Below are 24,049 nucleotides of genomic sequence, written 5' to 3' on the forward strand. Positions count from 1 at the left end.
AAGTGCGTGTGAGGAGCTGGGAGCAAGAGGCGCGAGGAGCTGAGAGTGAGAGGCTGTGCTGCTGGAGGACTACGGCGTACAAGTGTTATCAGACACCAGGAGGAAGGTCCTGTGGTGAGGATAAAGAAGGTGTTTGGAGGCGGCCATGGGGAAGTAGCCCAGGGAGGTGTAGCTGTCATGCAGCTGTTACAGGAGGCACTATAGACAGCTGCAATCTACAGGGCCCTGGGCTGGAACCCGGAGTAGAGGGCGAGCCAGGTTCCCCCCAAACCTCCCAACTCCTGATCAGACACAGGAGGAGTTGATCCAGACTGTGGGGAAGATCACTGAGGTGAGCAAATCTGCCAATAAGCGCAGGACCCACCAAGGTAGAGGAGGAACTTTGTCACAATAAACATGTGGAGATAATGGGGCAGGAGGATTTAAATAACTGACACCACCATTCCTGGTCTATTAATGAACTTAACTGGCAAGAGGTTTCATAGCGTGCCTCATCTGTCTCATTTGTACATTACAAACTTGGGGCTACCAGCCCATGTATAAAATGAGCTAGGGCTTTCCCTTCTCTTTGAGGCATTGTTCTTTTAGTTTAAACCTACCTGCTGCTTTGGCACTTCAATTCTGGTTAATTTCAGCCCAGGAGGAGTGCTTGTGTCTGAAGCTTTTGGTTTATTCCCTAAGCCTGTATACAGTGCGTCATGCTGCATCCAGATGAGTGATCATCCTGGCTACACAGTGAGGGGAGGTAAAGAAATTGCCTTTCACCACAGATTTAGACAAGGTCATACGAGAAGCAACCCCACTCCTATGCTGTGGGGAGGGAGTGGAACAAAGAGCTTGCACTTGTGCCTTTTATTCAAAGATCTCATCACTCCTTTCTCACAGAGGTCTTGCTAAGTAATCCATCTGCCTCCCACCCCCTTAAGGGTGAGGTAAAGTAAGGTGTTGAGAGATGAAGTCAGCTGCCACTGAGAACAGATGCCCTGTCTTAACTCTACCCACTAACGGCAGGATTCCGCAGGATTGCCATTTAGACACTAGTGTGTGTGGCTTTTTTGCTCTGAGCCATTAGTGTGGTCCTAGAACGTTGTATCTTGTAAGATGCTGAGGACATCCACAAAGAAGGAAGGCAACTCCCATAAGAGTGCACTTCGCAAAATTCCATCTTCACCCCACCCCTTTGTTTGGCCTCCGTGCACCTTCTCCAAGGCGCAATCCACTCTGACTCAGCTCCAGTTTGAGCTGTCAAATCTGATTCCTACTTAATAGGTCAAGGAGAAGTGGGCTAGGAAAGAGCTTCCAGAGGGGCAAGGTGGAGTCAAGTGAAGAGCTTGGAAGTGTTATATCTGTACAATACACCCTCCCCTTCAGGACTTTTGAGGAGGTGAGTAAACAAGGATTAATTCTGGTAAGAAACTTCTTCCTCCCCTCCTAAAAGAGAGAAGGTTGCCTGGGGGAGACCTGTGCTCAGTTTCCACCCAGTCTCACTCCAGCCTGCTTGACTGGTGGGAGTGGGCTGAAGGTAATAGGGCAGGAAGGGAGGCATTCAGTCATTCAACAGTTTTTCCCTTTGGTCCGTTTAAAGAGCAAATGTGACTCCTCAGAGTGCAAGGAGGCTGCTGGTTGTGCTACGGCAGCTGGAACATGCAGGGAAGAGATCATACAGGGCTCCGAGTCATCAGGCCCAGAGTGCAAATATGCTACCTACATCCAGTCCAGCTGTGATTCTTCCCATTCCTGTCCCCAGGCATTGCTGTGGTTCCCTAGTCCCAAACACAGAATTCCTTCGCTTGTATCCTTGGGCCTGTGCAGCTTCTCTTTAGAGAGTTCCATTCTGCTTTGTATAAGAGTTGTCATTCCTGTGATCTGCTGTTGAATAACAGGCTTGCTTTTCCCTGTGCTAGCCCCAGCATTTCCTCTGAAGTAACAGGGCCAAGGGAGATATTTTGGTGCACATACCTGCTGGCTCGATCCTACATAGGCCAATTTTTCAAGTGCTCAACACTTCCAATGGGCCCGGATCTTCAAAACGGCTTAGCATTCAGCAATTCTCATTGTACATTGAGAACAGACTCTGGGCTCCTACAAGCTCTAGTCCACACCCTTAAACAAACATGCCCAGACTTAGTCTGGTTTTCTTTCTTGTTTGTTTCCCGTGATCTGAGTGTTTGGGGGGTGAGGGGGGGCAGCGGAAAGGAACTGAACTGACAGACTAGGAGCCTGAAGCTGCCTAAGTAGCCAAAGAACAGTTGCAACCAAAGGAACCATCTGTGCAATATTTCCCCTCCCCCCACAATGTGGCCTTGTCTGTGGCTACATCTACACTACAGGGTAAATTCGAATTAGCTTAAACCGATTTTATAAAACAGATATTATAAAGTCGATTGTGCGCGTACACACTAGGCACATTAATTCGGTGGTGTGCGTCCATGGTCCGAGGCTAGCATCGATTTCTGGAGTGGTGCACTGTGGGTAGCTACTGTAAAATAATGAGGCCAATAACGTCGATTTGCATCCACACTAACCCTAATCCGATATAATATCGATTTTAGCACTACTCCTCTCGTTTTGTAGGAGTACAGAAATCGATTTAAAGAGCCCTTTAAATCGATATAAAGAGCAGTGTAGTGTGGACGGGTGCAGCATTAACTCGATTTAACGCTGTTAAAATCGGTTTAACAGCGTAGTGTAGACCAGGCCTGTGTCAAGCCACAGTGGCCACCTTTTGGGGGGAAGCTAATTCTCTGCAGTGTGAGATTGCTAACCAGGGTGCCAGTAGCGGTGGATGGGGTATTTGATATATAGACATCTGTCCACTGGGAACTGAATTGAGGCCACCCAGATCACTTCACCCAGGCCACTGAGCAGCTATCAGATGATTAGTTTAATTAACTAGTGACATCCTCTGGATGCATCACAAGGAGAGGCTGGCCAGGCAGATTGGCAATTATGTTATAGGCTGAATAACAGAGTTGACATTTCTGTCACGCAGGGCCGTCTGCAAGACAATAAGTGACCTAAAAGTCTACTCTGGTGCTGTGCTGCCCAAATGTAATTAAAACCACAGGAAATCAAACAGCAGCTGCTGTGTAGATGGGCTGCTTGGGGTGGTCTGTCTGGGTTGAGGAGGTTTGTAGTGTTGTGCATAATACTGAGGGTTTAGGTTTCTTTCTAAAATGCTCTGGGCTGGCACCAAATGTCCATTCAAATAAGGCATGCAGCCTAATTCCCCTGGTCAAGTGCTGTGGGAGCTATGGGTGAAAAGTGCTACGTCAGAGCTTGGGGGTAGCATTAGTAATTGGGCCGCCTTCGTCAGCACCGGAACCTCTTTCCGGATGTTGTCAGGTCTCTTGTGCTCATCTGTTAATTTTTCCATTAAATATTTTGCTTAATTCTGGTATCAACCTGAAGCTTCATCGTCATGGTTTCTCAGGTCTTCCCTAAGCCCAGTCTGTGTTATAATCTTTAGCTTTTATAGTCCTCCTCAGCAGTCGATCTCAGTGATTTTCATTTTACAGGTAGGGAAAGGGAAAGAAGTGCCTTGCTCAAGGTCACCCAACAGGCTAAGGCTGAATTCCAGTCTAGTGCTCTATCCACTAGGAAACACTGCTTCCCTAAATTGCTTTAAACTAGGGCAAATGCCTTTGTATCAGTTTAAATCTATTCTATTGATTGTGAATGTACTAACACAAGGTAAACTACTATAAGCCAGGTTCAACCCCCCTAGAGCAGTGTCTCTGCAGTGCTCCACTTTAACCAACTCTGTTTAAAATAACACCTTTTGTTAAACCAGTGCAACCCCGGGTGTAGACCGGGCCTTACTAAGAAACACCGCTTCCCCATACTTATGCAACTTTGGTCGTCTTTTTTAAAGAGACAATCTTCAGTGATACCTTTTGGTTCTGTGTCTGTACAGTCCAGTGGGGTCCTGGTCTCTGATGAGGGCACCTAGGAATTACAATAATCCAAATAAACATCTGGGGCTCCTGGCTGTTACAATAATACAAATACAGGATACTATCAGAAGAGGAGCAGTTGTTAGAAATGCTATATTTAGGAGTAACTTTTCTAAGAGGCTACTAAAAATATGTTGCATAGAGGCTATAAAACCAGCTTGAAGTAGTGAAAATCTTTTCCAGCTGTGGCTGTAGATCAGTGCTCTTAGCCACAAGAGGGTGCTAGTGTAACAGGAGTGAGGAGGCTCTGAGTAGCACAGTAAAGGACCCTTTTCAGTAAGTGTAAATTCAAAAGCACTAGTGCAGGGGTCTGCACCCTTTCAGAAGTGCTGTGCCAAGTCTTCATTTATTCACTCTGATTTAAGGTTTCACCTGCCCGGAAATACATTTTAACATTTTTAGAAGGTCTCTTTCTATGAGTCAATCATATATAACTAAACTATTGTTGTATGTAAAGTAAATAAAGTTTTTAAAATGTTTAAGCAGCTTCATTTAAAATTAAATTAGAATGCAGAGCCCCTCGGACTGGGGGCCAGGACCTGGGCAGCGTGAGTGTCACTGAAAATCAGCTCACGTGCCGCCTTCAGCACGCGTGCCATAGGTTGCCTACCCCTGCACTAATGTAAGATCTGTTCATTATACAAATTAGGTTTCGAAGCAGTTGTACATAATGAGACCAGGTCCACAGGCTGCACAGTCTGGTCCATGAGTTATCCTGTAGGTCCTAGGGAGCTTCATTTATTTAGAGCTGACTATGTGAAGCTAAGTGGGGAGGGGAGGGAGGATTGATTGTGATTGGTCACATAGTATCATTTCTGTACCCTCTCCCCTAACTGGCTGCCCATAACTCCTATAATGGGGAGGGTGGATTGACAAAGTCTCCCTGGGACTCCCTCTGAATCTCTCAGGGAATGAGCAAGTTAGGAGAAAGCAGCAGAAAAATAGTGGTAAGGGACTCCTAGAAATCCTTAGACGTCTCTTTCTGGTCATGCAGGCATCATGCCCCAAACTGGGCTAACGCACACTAAGGCCTAGTGCAGGGATTTCAGACTATGGCACCGCAACCCCTTTCTGACAATAAAAATTACTACACGACCCCAGGAGGGGGGACTGACACCTGAGCCTGCCTGAGTCCTGCAGGCAGGGGGTCCAAAGCCTGAGCCCCACCTCTCCAGGTGGGGATGGGCGGGGGCAGTCACTGGAGTCACGCCAACCAAGGCCGAAGCACTCGGGCTTCGGCCCTGGCCCTGGGCGGTGAGACTGGCTTCGGCTTTGGCCCCAAGCCCTAGCAAGTTTAACAGCAGCCCTGATGACCCCATTAAAACAAGATCGTGACCCACTTTGGGGTCCCAACCCACAGTTTGAGAACTGTTGGCCTAGAGGCACATACAGGGCTCCCTGTAGCCCTGGCCCTGCCCTTCCTCATATTTGGAGTGGTGGTGATGGGGGGGCTACTCCTGCCCAGAGGAGACAGGGCAGCAAAGCATCTGTCTTCTCTCTTTCCTCCCTCCATACATTCCAGCTGCTGGAGTACTAGTGGGGTGAGCCCACTACACACTTCTTCTGCCCCACACAGAATCCTCCTCTGGAATGGTGTTGGCATCTGCTCTCCTCTCGCCAGACATAGGGCTGCCAAGGGTCATGCACTCAGGAGCCCTGTTGCACCTGCCTGCATCTCAGTAGCATCCTTCTCTATCCATTTGTGCCCTCTGACCTCTAGAAGCTGCTCTGGTGCCTGCTGAGTGCAGGGGGGGAGGGGTGTCTTGGCCTTGGTGGGGAGGGGAAATTGGTGCTAGAATATCTTGAAAACCTGGCCAAAAATCTTAAAAGTGGCCCCAGAGCTGGTCTCGGTGCTGCAGTGTTTGCTGCAGGGATGTTATGTAATTGCAGCTGGATGCAAGGTGGGGGTGAGTGATTGTGAATGGGGAGGCAAATGTCTACCAAAGACAATCTAGTCCAATGTGCTTTCTGCTGTAGATTAGTCTGAGCCCCCCACACCCCAGCACGCCAAGCTGGGCAATGTGCTGGTGTAGCACGCAACAGTTTGACATGCCCAGTCCAAATATTCTGAGGGGCAGTTTCCCCACCCCCAGCACCGTAATGGTTGTGATTTTTCCTTCCCTGCTAGGACAGTACAGCTGGGCGCATGGCGCAGAGGCCAGCTGGCTGTAAAGCAGATGGGTTTGGGAAAATAAGACCAACAAACAGCCAATGCTGCTAAACTGGTGGCTTCAGGAGGCCCCCAGGGCCAACAATCATGGACTGTCAATCAGCAGGGTGAAGATTACTGCTCCAGCTCCAGTGCCATGTAGCCTGTCAGATGGGGCAGCTCATATGGCCTGAGAGCCGTGTGGGAGTAATAACTTGGGCACCCTGGGAAATCAGCATGTCCCCATTTGATTGGCTGCTACTCCTAGAGATCTTCCTTTATTGGTGACTATAATTGGGAATCCTGGTTGGTGCATAGAGCAGAATTCCCATTGTCCCATTCTCCTAACTCCCTTTGCAGACAGGCACACCAGTTCTGGACTCTCTCTCCCCTGCTCTGGATAACTGAACACAGGAACCTCAGAAACGCCCTGGCAGGAGAAGTTGAGAGAAGTCCATGAAGTGTTTGTAGATCTCACTGCCAACTGGGTGGTTCCTCAGGAGGCCCAAATTTGATTGACCTGGCTATGCCATTCAGTGTCTTGCACTGAGTGTGTTCCTGGCATGTGTGTGTCACCCCGTGAGCACATAGTGGTGCAGCATTAAAGCTTCTCCAGCACTCCTTTGAAGTGACTCGCGTTTTGGGGGGGAACACAGTAAAAATGTTCATTTCCTTTCCCTTTGATGTGAGGGAAATTAAATGGTTTTTGTTTGAATCTGCTCAGAATGATCTTTTGATTGATTCTGTTGAAAAACAGGAAAACGCTGCAAGGAAGAATTCAAATTAAATGCAGCATTTTGTGTCACTTGGAGATATTGGTGGGAAATGATTCCCACACTTCAACCAGCCCCCAGTGAAACTGACAGCAGAGTGAGCGGGGCTTATTTCAGCTGAACTTCAACCTGTTTCTAATCATGAGAGTAAGAATGGCCATAGTTGGTTAGAACTATGCTGCATCTAATCCAGTGCCAGCGCCAGAGGCCTCAGAGGGGAATGAACAGAACCGGGGAATGAACAGAACCAGGCAACTTCAGGTGATCCAGCCCCTGTCCTCCAGGCCCAGCTTCCTGCAGTTGAATCAGCTTAAGCTAAGTTGACAGCAGCTGAGTTTGTAGCCATTTAAGAGGATCCATGCAGCCTTTTGCACTGCTTTAACTAAAGCCATTTTAAATCACACCGTTAGTGAAATGAGCACAGCTCTGAGTATGGACCAGCCCTGCATTAAATGATCAAAAAAGTAAAGCTACTGTGCTGTCAGCAACAGGTGAGAGAAGGGATGATGGGAACTGGCGAGTGGCTCTGAGTGTTACCCCTACCCACCCAGAAAGAGCTGAGGATGAGCAGCATGGCTGGAGTAATAATAATATCTCAGTCTTGGATAGCACTGTTCATCAGAAGATCTCATAGTGCTTGATGTTTTCCAGATGGGAAAACAGGTACAGAGCAGGGACTTACCCAAGGTCACCCAACAGCAAAGTATGGAATAGAACCCAGGTCTTCTACGGTGCAATCTAGGGCTCTGTCCCCAAGGCTACACTGCCTCATAGCTGATCAGGGAGTACTAAGGGAAAAGCTCTGGGGTAGCAGTTGGTGACAGAGCAGCAGAGCTGAGGGAATCAGAAGTTGTTACTGGGGACAAGAGGCGGATGGGAGCTAGCTGGGCCAGGGGAGTCTATGGGTGAGCAGTGAGAGTTGGTGCCAAGCTGGCTGGCTGTGGGAGGAGCTCGGAGAGGGTGCTCAATGGCTGGAAGCAGCTGAACGCTGCACTGGCACTAGTGTTTGCACATGTGTGAGGCACCCAGAGTCGTGCCCTTCAGCTTGCCAATTCCAGACCCATTCTGCTCTGGAGAGGATTTGAAAATGCTGCCAAGGTGAGAGTTTGCAGACTATTTCCATGGAGCTCTTATGCCCGGAGGAACATTGCTCTGAAACGTAATGATTTCTTCTGTGCTGGGAGAGGCTGTATCCTCTGTTGGCCCAAGATTAGATCCGATGCCAAAAGCACTAGCACGGGGGTGGTGCAGGGAGTGCTGCCTCTGCAATTAGATGATCATTTGCTTTCATTTCCTTGGGATGTTTTACAAGGAATCAGTAAGAGAGATGAAGTTTCTCATCCTGGGCAGTTTGATTAGTCAGGAAAATAGAAGCCAAATTCCAAGAGCTGGAGAAAGCTGGGCATGGAAGGGGATCAGACACAGCTGTGATAGATTTGCCATCACACTGTCACTGCAGGTCTGTAGTGCATGAATACTAGTGGCAGCGATACTCTGCATGACACACAGTCCTGGCATAAGCAGCATAAGACTCATACAGGCAGGAGACCTCTCTGTATTCTTTGATCTCTGCATTTAGCAAGATACTTTTCATGTGTCTGGGTCTCACGGCCATACTCAAGTTCTAGGGGCCAGTAGTGGCCAAAAGCCACTTTTATTATAGTGGGCAAACCTGAACATTGTCATTTTCTGGCTTTTGGGTTCTTAACGTGGCAACCTTTAATCTTCCCATTGCAAGTTTCCCATTGATTCCAGTGGGGTTTGGAGTAGATCCTGGGTCCACCCTTTCGCCAAGTTACTCACCCTGCATGAACTATGATTTTCAGACCCTCATGGCCCGGGTGGAACCAGATCAACATCGGCTGGAACACACAGACTCTTGCCCTCGCTGAAGGCTGTTTTCCTGACTTTCTCTGTGGCCTTGGGTGAGTTGCTTAAGTTTTCTGTACCTCAGTTTTTCCTTCTGCTAACCAGGACTATTGATAATAAAGTGCTGCATTGTGCCTCTGGGTTAGCTCCATGCCACGCCTGAATCTTGGATGCATAGAGCTTTAAGAGCCTTTGTTCTAATCATGGTGGTGTTTCCCCACATACTTTATCCAAGTTAGAAATCATTTCAATGCAGGTTTAAGACTCTGAGTAAACTTTACAGGCCTTCCTTATCAGCAAGAAAACATTTAATTGGGTGAAATAATGGGCTTTGTGCAAGCAAGGGGACGGAAGTCTTGGGAATGTACTACTTTATATGTTTTCAGTGGCAATGGGGCAGAGCAGCAGGTTGGACCCAGATCTAGGAGGAGGGATGGTCCAGCCACTAAGTTAGGATTTGGGAGTCATGGATTCAAGTCCCTGCTTTGCCACAGACGTCCTGGGTGACCTCCTGTGAGTCACTACAAAAAATGTGGAAGCTAGTTAAATGGAAATTAAAAGGAAGAGTCACAAGGGTAAAATGCCTGCAAATGACATGGAAACTATTTAAAACAACCATAATAGAAGCTCAGACTATATATCGATATATAGTTTGAGCCTCTCACTCTATATATATCCCAAATAGAGGGGAAAAAAGGACCAAAAATGCCACCATGGCTAAACAACAGATTAAAAGAGGCACTTAGAGGCAAAAAGGCATCCTTTAAAAATTGGAAGTCAAATCCTGCTCTGGAAAATAGAAAGGAGCATGAACTCTCACAAGTCAAATGCAAAAGTATAAAAAAGGCCAAAAAAGAATTTGAAGAGCAGCTAGCAAAAGACACACAAGCTAACAGCAATTTTTTAAAGTACATCAGAAGCGGGAAGCCTTCAAAAAAAAATCACTGGGGTCATTGGATGATCAGGATGCTAAAGAGCACTCAATGAAGACAAGGCTGTCACAGAGAAGCCAAATGAATTCTTTGCATTGGTCTTCACTGCAGAGGATGTGAGGGCGATTCCCTACTTGAGTCGTTCTTTTTGTGTGATAAATCTGAGGAACTGTCCCAGACTGTAGTGTCAGTAGAGGAGGTTTTGGAACAAACTAATAAATTAAACAGTAATAAGACACCAGGACCAGATGGTATTCGCCCCCGAGTTCTGAAGGAATTCAAATATGAAACTGCAGAACTACCAACTGTGGTATGTGACCTAGGGCTTAAATCAGCCTCTGTACCGGATGACTGGAGTGTAGCTAATATAACACTGATTTTTAAAAAGGCCCCAGAGGCGATCCTTGCAATTGCAGGCTGGTAAACCTAACTTCAGTACCACTGGGTGAACTGATGGAAACAAGAGTAAAGAACTGATTTATCAGACACACAGGCAGAGGTGAAAGTAGGCCGGTACAGCGTACTGGCAAGAGCCAGTACGCCGTGCCGGACTGCACCAGCTTTTGCTGTGAGGATTTAAAGGGCTCTGGGCTCCCCGCTGCAGCTGGCAGCCCAAAGCCCTTTAAACCCCCCACCCGTGGCTCTGGCGGCTGGCTGGGGCCGGATTTAAAGGGCTCTGGGCTGCTGCGGCTGCAGTCAGCCCAGAGCCCTTTAAACCCCCCACCGCAGCTGAGATTTAAAGGGCTCAGAGCTCCCCACCGCTGCGGGCAGCCCAGAGCCCTTTGAATCCCAGCCGTGGCTCCAGTGGCCAGGCTGGGGCCAGGATTTAAAGGGCTTGGAGCTCCCCTCTGTGGCAGGAGCTCTTGGCCCTTTAAATACCTGCCCCAGCCCCGCAAAGCTTAGGGTTCCCCACGGCAGCCGGAGCCCCAGGCCCTTTAATTTGCCCCTATGCTCTGGGGGCCTCCCAGCTACCTCTGCAGCTGGGAGGCCCTGGTTGATTTAAAGGCCCTGGGTCTCCCAGCCACAGCTGGTGCCCCAGGGCCTTTAAATCTTGAGGCCATGCCCCTTCTGGATGAGGCCACACCCTCCTCAGGACTCCAGCAGTACGGGTAAGTCCTGTAAGTTACTTTCACCCCTGCACACAGGTGAACGTGATATGTTGAGGAAGAGTCAACATGGCTTTTGTAAAGGGAAATAATCCCTCCCCAATCTATTAGAATTCTTTGAGGGGGGGTCAACAAGCATGTGGACCATTTTGTATGTATACTTGGGATTATGTTTTCTGCTCTTCGTTACTTCACACCTACCATGATGAAACTGACAAGGTCCCATACCAAAGGCTCTTAAGCAAAGTAAGCAGTCATGAGATAAGAGGGAAGATTCTCTCACATCAATAACTGGTTAAAAGATAGGAAACAAAGGGTAGGAATAAACAGTCAGTTTTCACAGTGGAGAGAGATAAATAGTGGGGTCCACCAAGGCTCTGTACTGGGATCAGTTCTGTTCAACATATTCATAAATGATCTGGAAAAAGGGGTAATCAATGAGGTGGCAAAATTTGCAGACAACACAAAACTACTCAAGACAGTTAAGTCCAAAGCTGACTGTGAAGAGTTATGAAAGGATCTCACTAAACCCGGTGACTGGACAATAATATGGCAGATGAAATTTTAACTTGGTAAGTGTGAAGTAATGAACACTGGAAAACATAATCCCAAGTTATACATACCAAATGATGAGACCTAAATTAGCTGTTGCCACTCAAGAAAGATCTCTGAGTCATTGTGGATAGTTCTCTGAAAACATCTGCTTAATGTGCAGCAGCATTCAGAAAAGCTAACTGAATGTTAGGAACCATTAGGAATGGGATAGATAACACAGAAAATACCCTAACGCCACTCTATAAATCCGTGCTACGCCCACACCTTGAATAGTACATGCAGTGCTGGTCACCCTCATTTCAGAAACATATATTAGAATTGTTAAGAGTACACAGACGGGCAACCAAAATGATTAGGGGTATAGAACAACTTCCATATGAGCTGAGGCAAAAATTACTGGGTTTGTTCAGCTTAGAAAAGAGACGAACAAAAGGGGATATAATAGAGGTCTATAAAATAACGAATGGTGATTTAAAACAAATAAGGAAATATTATTACCCCTTCACCTAACGCAAGAATGAGGGGTCACCCAATGAAATGAATATGAAGCAGGTTTAAAACAAAGATTAGGAAGTATTTCTTCACACAACGCTCAGTCAACCTGTGGAACTTTTTGCCAGGGGATATTGTGAAGGCCAAAAGTATAACTGGAGTCAACAAAGAATTAGATACGTTCACAGAGGATAGGTCTGGCGGTGGCTATTAGCCAAGATGGTCAGAGATGTAATCCCATGCTCTGGGTGTCCCTAAATCTCTGACTGACAAAGCTGGCCATGGACAACAGGGAATGGATTCTGTTCTCTTCGTTCCCTCTGAAGCATCTGGCACTGGCCTCTGCTGGAAGGAAGACAGGATATAGGGCTAAATCAAGAATTGGTCTGACCCAGTCCAGCTGTTCTTATGTTTTGTATTTTGACTTTATATTCCACAGATAGTGGCAATGGCTAGAGGGCTTTGCCTGAGTAACAGTGGCCAGCTATTAGACAGCGACTGAGCCTGGGCACTAGAGCTCCCCCTGGCTAGGCCAGGGGGTCTAACTTGGCACAGATCACTAGTGACTGAAAGCCGTTCTGCTCGCCAGCCTTTACCACAGAGCTGCACGCTGGTGTTGGAGTGCTCAACTCAGTTCCTAGTCAGTGTCTCCAGCAGCATCAGTTGGTGCCTGAGCAGTGAGCATCTCAGCTGAAAAAGGCCAAGCCTTGAGTAAGCCAAGCCATGGAGGCTGAACTATCTTGTCGCCCTGGGGGCGACTCCTCCAGGGTAAGGGGATCTGCGCTGGGGTGGGCAGCATGGGAGGTAAGCCTGCATTGGGTCACACCTGTTCTGTGACTTAAGAATCCTTCATCTTACAGGGCTGCCTGCCCAGCTCGGGGTTCACATGTGGATTTATAAGAGTAAGGGAGCCATGCCCAGCCTGCCTGAGCTAGGGCCATGCCCAGTTCAGCGCCTGCCCCACGCGGCTTTGCAAAAGAGCCAGAGCAGGGGCTTTAACGTCCAGTTCGCACGGAGTTTGGGGGACACACGTGGAGCAGCCCGGATGCCCCAGCACAGCACTGCTCTCCCCAGGCCGGAGGGGGTGACTGCAGGGAAGGCGCATGGGGCTCGCGCTGCCTCCCCTCCCCTGTGAGCCCTGGGGGCTGGGATCCCGCGGGGGTGGGACCCTGCAGGCCGGGGGCGGGCGGGGAGGAGCGCAGGGCTGGCACCGCCACACACAGAGAGCGGCGCCGAGGCTCAGCAGCGCGGCGCGCGTGTGGCCGGAGCAGGGGGCGCGCCGAGCTCCTGGCCGAACGCAGCCCGCTCCTGTGGCAGGGGGCGGCGCAGCATGGCGCGGGGCTGGCGGCTGCCCAGGCCGCGGGGGGTGGCTCCGTGAGGCGCCCGAGCCAGCTGCCGAGTTTGCAGGCGACCCGCGCTGCACCAGAGTCGGCCGAGGTAAGCGGCGAATGGGAGCAGCGCTGCACGCGGGCTTCTCCCTGCGGCCGGGGCCGCCCCCCGTCCCCGCCGCGGGGTTTGCTGGCCCGGCCGGTGCCCGCTTCCCGGCTCTGGCTGGGGGGCTTGGCCGGCGACCCTCCCCGGGACGCCTCATGCAGGGAGGCGAGCGGGGCGTTGTGGAGCCCCCAAGCGCCACGGGCGAGTAGCCGCGGACGGTGCAAGGAGCTGCCCGGGGCGGCTGCGGTGGGAGGGGAGCTCCCGGGGACCGGGCGTGCATCGATGGGCAGGTGCAGCTCCCGCCCGCTCCAGTGGGTGCACCGCGCCGAGGCGGGTGCAGTCCCTTGCCCAGCAGCCACTGGCTGCCCCGGGGTGTGGGGGCGGGGGCTTTCCCTGCAGTCCCAGGGCCCCCGCTTCCCCCGGCGGTTCAGCCTTCTGCGAAGTTTCAGCTCCGTCCCGGGGTTCAGGGAGGCATTTTGGCCAGGTTGCCCCACGGCCACGCGGGGGCTCCCCTCCCAGTTGCCCACCTCCAGCGCGGATCGGGGTGTGTGTTACGGGGCTGCAGGGGCGGTGTGTCAGTGCACCCCGAGGTAGCGGGTTGATGGGACGCTGGATCTCGGGGGAGGAGGAGGAGCCGTGCTCGCTCCAGCGCTCCCTGGTTGAACGCGATCAGGGGGTTAGATACTTGCCTTCATAGTTGCCATTGCTTAGAACTTCTTCCCGGTGCAGAGTCGGAGTGCTCCAGTTTCCTGTGTGAACCCCCTAGGGGCCCGCGTTGCGAAGGGTAGGGATAGCTCTGTGGTTTGAGCATTGGCCTGCCAGACCCAGGGTTGTGAGTTCAGTCCTTGAGGGGCCATTTAGGGAATTGGGGTAAAAATCTGTCGGGTCCTGCTTTGAGGAGGGGGTTGCACTAGATGGCCTCTTGAAGTCCCTTCCAGCCCTGATATTCTGTGATTCTGTGAAATGCAGAATGGCTAGTGAATTACCACATCTCTGTGTGGGAATCCTGGGTGCTGTAGAAATGCTGCTAGGAGAGATTACTTTCTTTCCTATTCAGAAACATTGAATATCTTAGGGGTGGTTCCTCAGCTGGGGGGAGTTGGGGACAAAGGTGGTTTCACACCTCATTTATCCCCCTTCTCTGGGGGCTGGCTGGGGGCAGGTTCAGTCTGTCACAGTTTAGAGTTGCTTGAGACTGCAGTAAATTGCCTCTGGCTACAATGGCCCTCAAGGGGCTGGTCTACCAGCTGGAGTAGCCACAACGGAGGTGGAGATAAATCAGATCTACACTGCCCAGGAGGTCAGGTAAACAAACTTTATGCCCCTTGTAAGCTGCCAAAGCCTCATGAAGGAGCTGGATCAGGGCTGAGATTTGGCCCTCTGAATATGCTGTGTTTCAGTGTGTTCTAAATTAAAGGGGTTTTGGTACATAACTAACACATGCTGCTAGAAATGTGCAGGCTGGGTCTTGCAGGCAGATGCACGGAGGTCACATTATCTCCCTTTTATTGCCCCATCAACCTACAGAAGCTGGGAAAAATGCAGATCGATTTTTCAGAGACTTTCTAATGAAAGAGGCCAGCCTGCACCGTGATGGCATGTGACTGGCTTGGAATCTCTTGGGAATGGCTGCAAGCTAAGAAATTCTCGGAGGAGGGCTGGCTGCTCCTTTGTAAGAATTTCAGTCCTTGTGCGCCTGTGAGAAGCCCTCCAGACTTCTCTTGAACCTGATTGGCTCTTGTCTCTCAGGGTTCCATTTTTAAAGGAGGGAAAATCCTAAATTCCCCGGATAAATTATTCCACATCTTCTCCTGTTAACTCCTCCATACTGCTCTCCCAGACACTGCTGCATATAGCTTCCTTGGTGGGATGCAAAAACACACAGAGGGCAAGTCCTGCTTTGCACACCTGGAACCCAGGGCACCGTGCAAGAGGGAACACTTGGAACTGCCCATCTTGTTTGCATGCATGTTGGATGCAGATTTTGGTGTGAACCACTAAGGAAAACAAGGGGGTAGGTTCTAGTGACAGGTGTTTGCCCTAGGGAATTTGGGCAAGAAAACGCCATTTTGACAGTGGGAGATATCCCCTTGTTGCTCAGAGTAGGGCTAGTGAACTGGTTAACAGCTGGACTATCCTCAGGGGGTGCTTGCCTGTGCACTTCCAACCAGTGCTCAGTTTGTGTCACGGCTTGCCAGGGCTCAGCCCCAGGCCCTCTGGGTTTCCACGTCACTTATGAAAGGAATAAAAATTGCTTGAGGCCTGGCACCTCTTTCATTATAAATTAAGCACTGCTTCCGGCCACCAGTTTGATGCTCAGTGTCAAGGAGGGATGGCTGTGACATGAACCCTCCTCCAGGTCACTCTCCCTTCACAAAGCCCTTCCAGACTTGGGCACTTGCCATTCATCTATCTGTTCTGCCTCCTCCTGTGCCCCCTTCCACACGCACCTCAGCCACGTTCACTGGTTTCAGCTGCCTCAGGCACTGAGGAAGTTTCACCCCGTGTGTGGGCAGGTGTTTTCTGCTGGGGGGCAGGGCACCTTTAATCTGCAGCTGGTTCTTTGTGCTGTGGGAACCCAGCCCACGGAGGCAATTGCATTGGTGTCCCCCTCTACCATCCTGGCTTCAATGGTCCCCACCCAATCCACATTGCAAGCACTTTGTATAGCAAAGCTTCCCCACTCAGCAAACTCTCCACAGCTGGGGCCTCATCTGAGACTCAGGGCCTGTCTTATGCTACCATAAGCCAATCAGAAAATCTAACGCAGGCTTTTTGCTCCCCTCCCCCTCCCCAAGCCTGGCTTCTCTTTCCTAGTTGATCTTGCGGTTAAACCATAGTGCTGAGTTTCAGACAGAATTTGCTGTGTGGAAATGGGGCTATGACTGCATTGCAGGGAGGGGAGCTGAGTTGGGAAGGAGAAACTCAAAGGGCTGAACTCATATCAAAGAGGAAGACAGAGGAAGCAGCGACTTCAGCAGCTGGCCAGAGGGAATTCCTGTTGTATAAGGGGGTGGTTGCCTAGTGGTTATGGCAGGAGATTAGGATGTTAGGATACCTGGTTCTGACACTCATCCGCTGGGTGACTTGGGCAAGTCACTTGACTGGCGTGTGCCTCAGTTTCCCCATAGGTGAAATGGGGGCAGTGCTGGGTCAGCAGGAAGGCCTCCTCAAGGAATCATGTGGGAAGTGCTGTCAGGAAAGTGGTACACAAATATAGGGTACAGCCATGAAATACTTGCTAGCTTGCAGATACCCCCTTATGGGGAAGTCCTCCTTTAGCCAATTCTGCTGCTTTCATTTGCTCTCTTGTCTTTTAACAGCAATTGAGGTGTGGGGATGAAATAGAGAGAGGAGAGCTGGTGAAAGCAGAACTGTGCTACAGGGAAAGCACCTCTATCTAGAACATCATGCGAAGATCTAGAGTGTGGATCGCAGTCAGTGGCACTGGCTGCGGGGGGTGAGCTGGACAGCTGCTGGGACTATGAACACAAGGCTGGGGTAGTGTTTGGGAGTCGAATGGTCTGCCCAGGATAGGAGGGTGAGGGTGCGCAATGGGGGGAGCATGCGGTTTTGATGGGAGGAGATGGAGGGAAGGGACAAGATGAAGTTATTGCTGATCTGTATCTGTGGCCCATTGCAGGACCCTTTAAGGAGAGTGGATAGACAAGTGATCCACTCTCCCTCAGGCAGGCAGAACCCCCTTTACTGGGGTGAAGGGACATACAGGTGAGAGTCTGGTTGCTTCCGGGTACCCCCTGCCTCTCACAGGGAGAAGAGGGGGGTACTGTGGGGAAGCACTGCTCAGCCAGTCCAGGGAGCTGAATGAGGTGGGAGCTCCCCTCTGCTTTTATCAGCTGTATATTCAAGTCCTGTGGGTCCTCAAATCTGGGCTGGAAATCTCCTGCAAAGAGGCTGTCTCATGAGATTCCTTCCAGTGCTTCCAGTCAAGGAGCAGCCTTGGCTGTGGCATCTCAGCCCTTCAGTCTCTACCTGGAGCCTGAGAGCTTGCTGGTGTGTGGGACTGAACCAGCGTTTTTGAAAGCGGGATGCCCCTCAGGAAAGTTGCCATTCCTCTTGTGGCTGAAGTTTCAGGTAGGGCCTGAACGGCCCTGAATCAGCCAACCCCCGGCTCAGTGCCACCTGTCCTCTGGACTCCATAGGTGAGTTATTGCCTCTTGCATGCCAGGCAGTGAGGACGCCAGGTGTTTCTGGAGATTTAGTAACATCACGGTTCTATTACTGTGAGCTCTTTGGCACAGGAACTTTCTCTCACTCTGTGTTTGTACAGCACAATGAGGATATAATTTTAATACTAACAATCATGCTAAAGAAAATTGGTATCTCAGCTGCCTTTCTGGCCGTCCTGTGCTACTAAGGCATTAACATAATAGACTGTACAACGCTTTCCAGAGCAACACGAAAAAGATACCTCTTGCTGGGAGTTCTTATCACTCAGTGTCCTTATCCAGAGGTGTTTGGCTATTCCTGAGAGAGCACTGGAACAATGCTGCCCTGGCGGATGGATCTCCGTGACTTGCTCTGATGGAATGACTTGGTGTGATACACTCAGAATGGCTATGGTTTGCTGAGTTGAAATCCATACCTGGGGCACAATGGGGGCACTATTCTGTTGCTCTGAAAGGCAGGGATTTATGGATACGTGCTGTTCCGGGCAAAGTTGCTTGCAAGTAATCCTGTTTCTTTGAAAATTTGGAAGTGAATTTAGTCAGTGCATGTGAAAGGAATGAGTAAGGAGTGCTGGGCATGGGGTGCACCACCCAACTCTGCCAATGCACTTCTGTCTTGCCTTACAGTCCCCTTGCTAGTCCAGCCCATGGTCTCACACCCTCCCCTGTTGCTGCATCTCGCTTCTGGCCTGTGACTCTGCCTCCTGTTTCATTCCAAGGCTTTGTAACAATGCCATGTTCTCACAGAGGTCATTGTCATCAGCTGGGCTAGAATCTAGACCCTCCTGCTCCAAAAGCCCAGGCCCCCACCACCTCAGCTAATGGAGAATCCCAGGCTATGTCTTCACTACCCGCCATATCGGCGGGTAGCAATCGATTTCTTGGGGATCGATATATCGCATCTCATCTAGATGTGATATATCGATCCCTGAATGCGCTCCTGTCGACTCTGGAACTCCACCGGAGCAAGCGGCGGTAGTGGAGTCGACGGGGAGCCGCGGACGTCGATCCCGCACCATGAGGACAGTAGGTAATTTGATCTAAGATACTTCGACTTCCGCTACGTTATTCACGTAGCTGAAGTTGTGTATCTTAGATCGATTTCACCCCCTAGTGTAGACCAGCCCCCAGTTAGGAACAGAAATATAAAGGCTGATACAGTCTTCATTGGCTGCAGCCCCTAGAGGGTAGCAGAAGTGCCAGAGCTGGCTGGAACTTGGTAGTTTTGACTCACAAGGGGTTGTGGAAGCTGGATGGATTGAGTTAGATTTGCATGAGTTCCCACCCTGGGTTCAGGTTCAAAACCAATATGCCACTGAGTTCTTGCCTGGTTTTGTTCAGAAGGTTCTGATCAACCAGACTGGGTCAGGTTGGACATTCTCTGCTGCGGGAGCGAAAGCTGTCAATGGTGCCAAAGCAGAGTTGCCATGTGAGGCCTCTGACAATTAGGGTGACCAGACAGGAAATGTGAAAAATCGGGACAGAGGGTGAGGGGTAATAGGAGCCTATATAAGAAAAACACCCCAAAATTGAGACTGTCCCTATAAAATCAGGACATCTGGTCACCCTACTGACAATAGGCCTTCCCAGCAGCAAGGGCTCCAAGGGGAAGGATTCTGAAGCGCCGTCCTTTCGTAATTTCTTCTCCAGCTCTCAATTTCCTTCAGTGTTGCCATTACACTGCATCTCAGACTGGCCTGATCTAATCACTTTCGTGCTCTTTTAGTCCAGGAGCCATCCCCATTAAATTTGAAATCAATAGGAAGCTCCCATCAATTGAGAACTAACAGGCCAGCGCATTGACTACCATTGAATTGTCCATTGCCTAGCCACTCGTCCACATGCTAAAAAACTCCTGCCTCTTTTCCCCTCAGTTATCTTGGAAATCATGGTGGGTGTGTCCTAGCACAATGATCATTCAGGGGACAAATACACCACTGCCATGTAACAACCAAATACACTTCCCAGTAAGCTAGTGCTGACCTGTCTTGCTGTGCTCTGTGGATTTCTTTCCTTGGTCAAATGTTGTATATACACACACAGTTCAAATACACCCACAGTTCTTAGTGCGAACTGAAAATCATCAGAGCTCCATTGACTTGATTTACAGCAGTTGAGAATCTGGCCCTCTCTTCCCAGAGCCTTTATTAGGAGTTTGTACCACACTTGAATAATAACCATGGTTTCTGCAAGTCAAAAACAGGCCTGTCCATATTGAACAGTCAGTAGGCATCAATTGTAGATTCCTTTCTGGATGAAAATCTCATAGAGCCTATTATTTATTTACACCATGCACTGGGTATGTGGAGTAGCAGGAAATCTGTGTACTCATGGACAAGGTTCAGTTACTTCTTAAAGGGGTAAACACAGGTGGGGATCAGCTCACTCATGGCTGCCAGTTTCTTTCTGTCCTGAGCACAACGGAGCAGGATTGGTCAGGGAATTCTCCACCTGCCTGCACGTGGTGGGAGTCAATACCTGTGAGGGAAATCAGAGGAGTTACCCTAGATTTACATCCCTATAAGTGAGGGCAGAATGGCCCCTTGTATTTAAAGAATCCCTCAGCAGACTGGAACAAGTAGCACACACAGCCCTGGTTTCCAATACCCTGCCACTGGCTTTCACCTCACTGCTTGTGTACTCAGCTACCTGGGTGTCAGTAGAAGCTCCCTCCTCTCTAGAGGCTTTCCTATTCTGCTGTGATTCACTCTGTGCCATGGATTTCCTTCCCACAATTCTCTGCTACCAAAGCCCTGCCGAGGTACCAAACACTAATGCACGACTGAATGAATCAGGGAGCAGCAGAAAAGGCGAGAGCTTTGTGTGTAAACGTTCCCATAAAGGCACAAGTTAACCAGCCGCTGGGGCTCAGGCCGATATCTCCCCCATAGCCAGGCACAGGGAGAGGGTTTCTGCACACCTGGTGACAGGATAATGGACTGGGGGACCGTTATTTTAGTCCAGTCTGGCAGTTTCCTGCATTCTATGTCTGTCTGTGGTATTTATTGGGTGTCCATCACTGTAGTATCTAAGTACTTCACAATGTTTAATGTATTTATCCTCACAACATGCCTGTGCCGTTATCCTCATTTTACAGGTGGGGAAACTGAGGAAAAGCAATACAGTGATTTGCCTAAGACTGCAGAGAGAACCTGTGGCAAAGCGGGGACTACAGTGCAGAAGGGCCAGGTTCTTAGCCACATGCTCGGGCCACGGGAGCACAGTGCTTGGTTGTGACTGGGGGACGACAACTGGAAAAAGGTTTGGTAATTGGGAGGTAGATGCAGAAGACAGTTTTGGGGGATCTGTGGGCAAAGTGGCAGCTAGGGTGGTAGGTGGGTTGGTGGGATTGATATGTGGGGTAGGGGATGGAATGAATATTCAGTGAGGGCTCAGTGCACAGAATCTTAGCTTGTAGGGCAGGGGCTATCTTTCCCTCCTGTGTTTGTACGGTGCCTAGCACAGTGGGGTCCTGGTCTGTGATTGGCTTCTTGGTGCTACCACAGTACGAGCAATAAGAAGACAATATCCCTGCCCAATGTATTAGAGTTTAAACCCCTTCTAATAGGGGGACAGCGCTGAGGGCAAAACGATTCACAGGAAGCTGGTCTGGTCAAAGCGGATTGGTGGGGGCTGTGCTGTCCATTCCCGAGGGGACATTTTAGTGCCCCTTAGTGTCAGGATGTCTCCCAGGGGGCTGTTTTCCTCCTCCTGCAAATCACAAGCTATTTATTTCTCCATTGCAAATGGAATGTGATTTCCCTGGCTCCGCTCTCCATGCCTGTCGCCGCTCCCCAGTCTACTGCTGCTCATAAAAAAACCTAACAAGGATCCGGCTGCAACCGCCTTGTCTTCATTAGATTGTCATCAGCCTCCGCTGGCTCTGCCGGCGCTTTATTGAAACTACTGGTGACACATACTGTCAGGATGAAATGATGGGGCTGGTTGAGAGGGATGGAAAGATTTAACAATAACTCCTTCCCCACCAGCAAAGCCACCAGGGAGGTCTCGCACCACAGCCCCCAGCTCCAAAGGAATGCAGGAATTCACACTCAGCTCTGAGAGCCCCAGTGCGGGCGTTTCATTGAAATGCCCAAGGGAAAGTCAAATCCGGGGGGTTGGATCTGTAGCTGCAATGAATCAACAGAGCTGAATTTGATGGAGCTATTTACACTAGCTAGAGGGTTTGGCCCTTAAATCTCCAGGCTGTCTGTTCTGTAAGGACAATCCTGTATTCAATGCAGGGCATGGAAAAGTAGCTGGTCCTGTAGGCTTCTCTCCTCCGTAATCCCTGGGCTCAAATGATGGGGTTTGAAGAGGAGAGTTGGAAAGCCACAAAGTGACTCAGTGAAGTGCTCTGGGGAAAGGAGCTTAATTAATACAAAATGCTCAAGTTCCCCATGAATTCCACCTCCCGCCCCAGCCTCTTTTGCCTATGCGTTGAAATCCAGCATTTATGCAGCCAGGACCATACGAAATAATCCAGTTCCTACATGAAACCCCAAAGAGAATCTCTCTTTCTCTCTCTGGAGCTGTACTTGAAACCTGCTAGACTTCTAGCCTTAGGCTTACAGCTGGTTGGGTGAGAATTTCAGTGAAAAAGTTTGAAAGAGAGGAAATACTTCGGGGTGGTTGTTTTTTTCCCCCAAAAAATGTTGCAGGAATTTCCAAGTTTTTTGATGAAAATTTTCACTGAGAACTCTAATTTTTCCTTTAAAAACATGGAAAAAATTTGAGGAACACAAACATCAGTTTAGGAAAAAAGGCCAAAAAAAAAAAAAAGATGTAATGGAAAATGTTCCACCCGTGCTGTGTGTGGCACTAAATGTTCCCTCTGAATTCTAGCTAAGGGCTGTACTAAGCAGAACAATGTGGCAGCATCCTAGCCTAATGCTGTGCTCCATTCCCAGTAGACTAAGTTTCAAATCAGGTCACAGGTGAAATGAGTTTAGCACAGTCTCACCTAAGTCTCTAGCGCATGTCTGTCCACTGCGCACAGATCAGCCTGCTCTGCCCAGGAAAGGAGAGGGCCAAGTTCTACTGGATGAGCTCCGGGGTTAGGGGTTAGAACAGTGCTACCAGTCTTTCACATTCAGCTGTAGGACAGCCAGACTTGCCTCACTCCCATTGCTCTTTAGCACTTGTTATTCAGTTGCAGTGTAAACCTTCTAACAACCAGCCAAGGTTATGGGATAGGGGTGGAAAAGACCCTGCCTCATCTTGAGTTTTACCGGAGCGAATCTCTTACCTTGGCAGCTTGCCGTTGTAGGTGCCACTCAGTGAGTTGGAAGCTGATTGCCAAACTGAAATGTTAATTGGAAAGAGGAACCTGGTGTTTATCCTGCTAGCATGTTTTATTTGTCAGCGACCCATTCCATGGGGTTTTGTTGAATTTCTCTCTTTCTGATTGGGTATGCAGGTGTAACCCACACACCGCCTGGGTGTGGGGTTCTGTCCCATGTAGTGTCACCGAAACCACATAGAAGAGAGAGAGATTAATGAGTTTGCTCCACAGCCTTAGCTAACAGGCAATTGGCTTTTAGCTCATGCAGTAGAGGCTCATGCACTAAGTTTCAGAGGTCCCTGGTTCGATCCTGCCCACCGAAAGCCAGGGTTTGTCGGCATTACGCAGGCAGCCTAGGGAGAGGCTTCCAGACAGCAGCCCCAGCAGTAGCAATGGTTGTACTCACTGTAGCATGACTGCCGTTACCATAATGTGAGGACAGTCCAGACCCAAAAGCGTTGATTTTGAGATAGACGTGATCTCTTAGTCTGAGCAAAGCACTGGAAGCCACGAATGCCTGAATTCTACTCCCCTTCTGACACTGACTCTTTCTGACTTTGGGACCCTTCGCAAAATGGGGATTACAATACTTTGCTAAATCCCCATTTTGCAGATGGGAAAACTGAGGCAGAGTAATTTTCCCACGCCTCCAGAAGGAGTTGGTGTCAGTCTTGGTTACTACACGGGCACATTGTACTGTGTCAAGTGCTATGTGAGAGCAAAGTTTGACTGCTGCTTATCCCATGGATCCAAGGTGCATAGCATTATGACTTGGCATTGGTAGCTGGGAGATTTTATTTCTTCTGAATGAGTGCAGCTCAAGTGACAGCAGGATTTTTCCAGCTCTTCATGTATGTTTTCCCTTCAAGAGCTGTTTATTCTTCAGAGTAGCTTTGCAGTTTACAGCCCACCTATAGACACGATCCTCTGGGGATGCCAGACAAGTTTTTACTTTAACCCTGGTGCACCTGGAGATTTAATTCCATCCACTTGCTATTCTAGTGGTGTTTTCCTAGCACTGACATCTCTGTGTTTGGAAGAGTTTAATATGCGTATGTGACTCCGTGAACTCCCCCTTCCTCCTCCCCCCCCGCCCAGCTGTAGAAGGATGAGTACGCAAAGCATCCTGGGATGTGGATAGTGTCTGACAGGCTAATCATTTTGTGAATTTTCCTTGTTGTCTAGTTTAATCTTTTCTGATGCAGTGAGACAAATAACACAACAGGACACCAGTGCTGGAAGCCACGAGTCTTTCCTGAGCACCGTAGCTGAACACTGGCAATGGAAAGAATCTACTTGAGCAATCAAG

General features: G+C 49.6%; 1 protein-coding gene across 1 annotated transcript in view; it reads left to right on the plus strand.

Annotated features, from left to right (window-relative positions):
- Positions 1-8,709: 8,709 nt before the first annotated feature.
- The window catches only part of SYT12 (synaptotagmin 12), a 73,167-nt gene continuing 57,827 nt past the window's right edge, over positions 8,710-24,049 (plus strand). Inside the window, exons 1-2 of the mRNA XM_050952915.1 lie at positions 8,710-8,803; positions 20,554-20,717. The gene's annotated coding sequence lies outside the window, so the exon portion shown is untranslated. The remainder of the gene's footprint in view (positions 8,804-20,553; positions 20,718-24,049) is intronic.

This window comes from Gopherus flavomarginatus, chromosome 5, assembly GCF_025201925.1.
Source record: "Gopherus flavomarginatus isolate rGopFla2 chromosome 5, rGopFla2.mat.asm, whole genome shotgun sequence".
In the NCBI taxonomy this organism is placed as follows: Eukaryota; Metazoa; Chordata; order Testudines; family Testudinidae; genus Gopherus; species Gopherus flavomarginatus.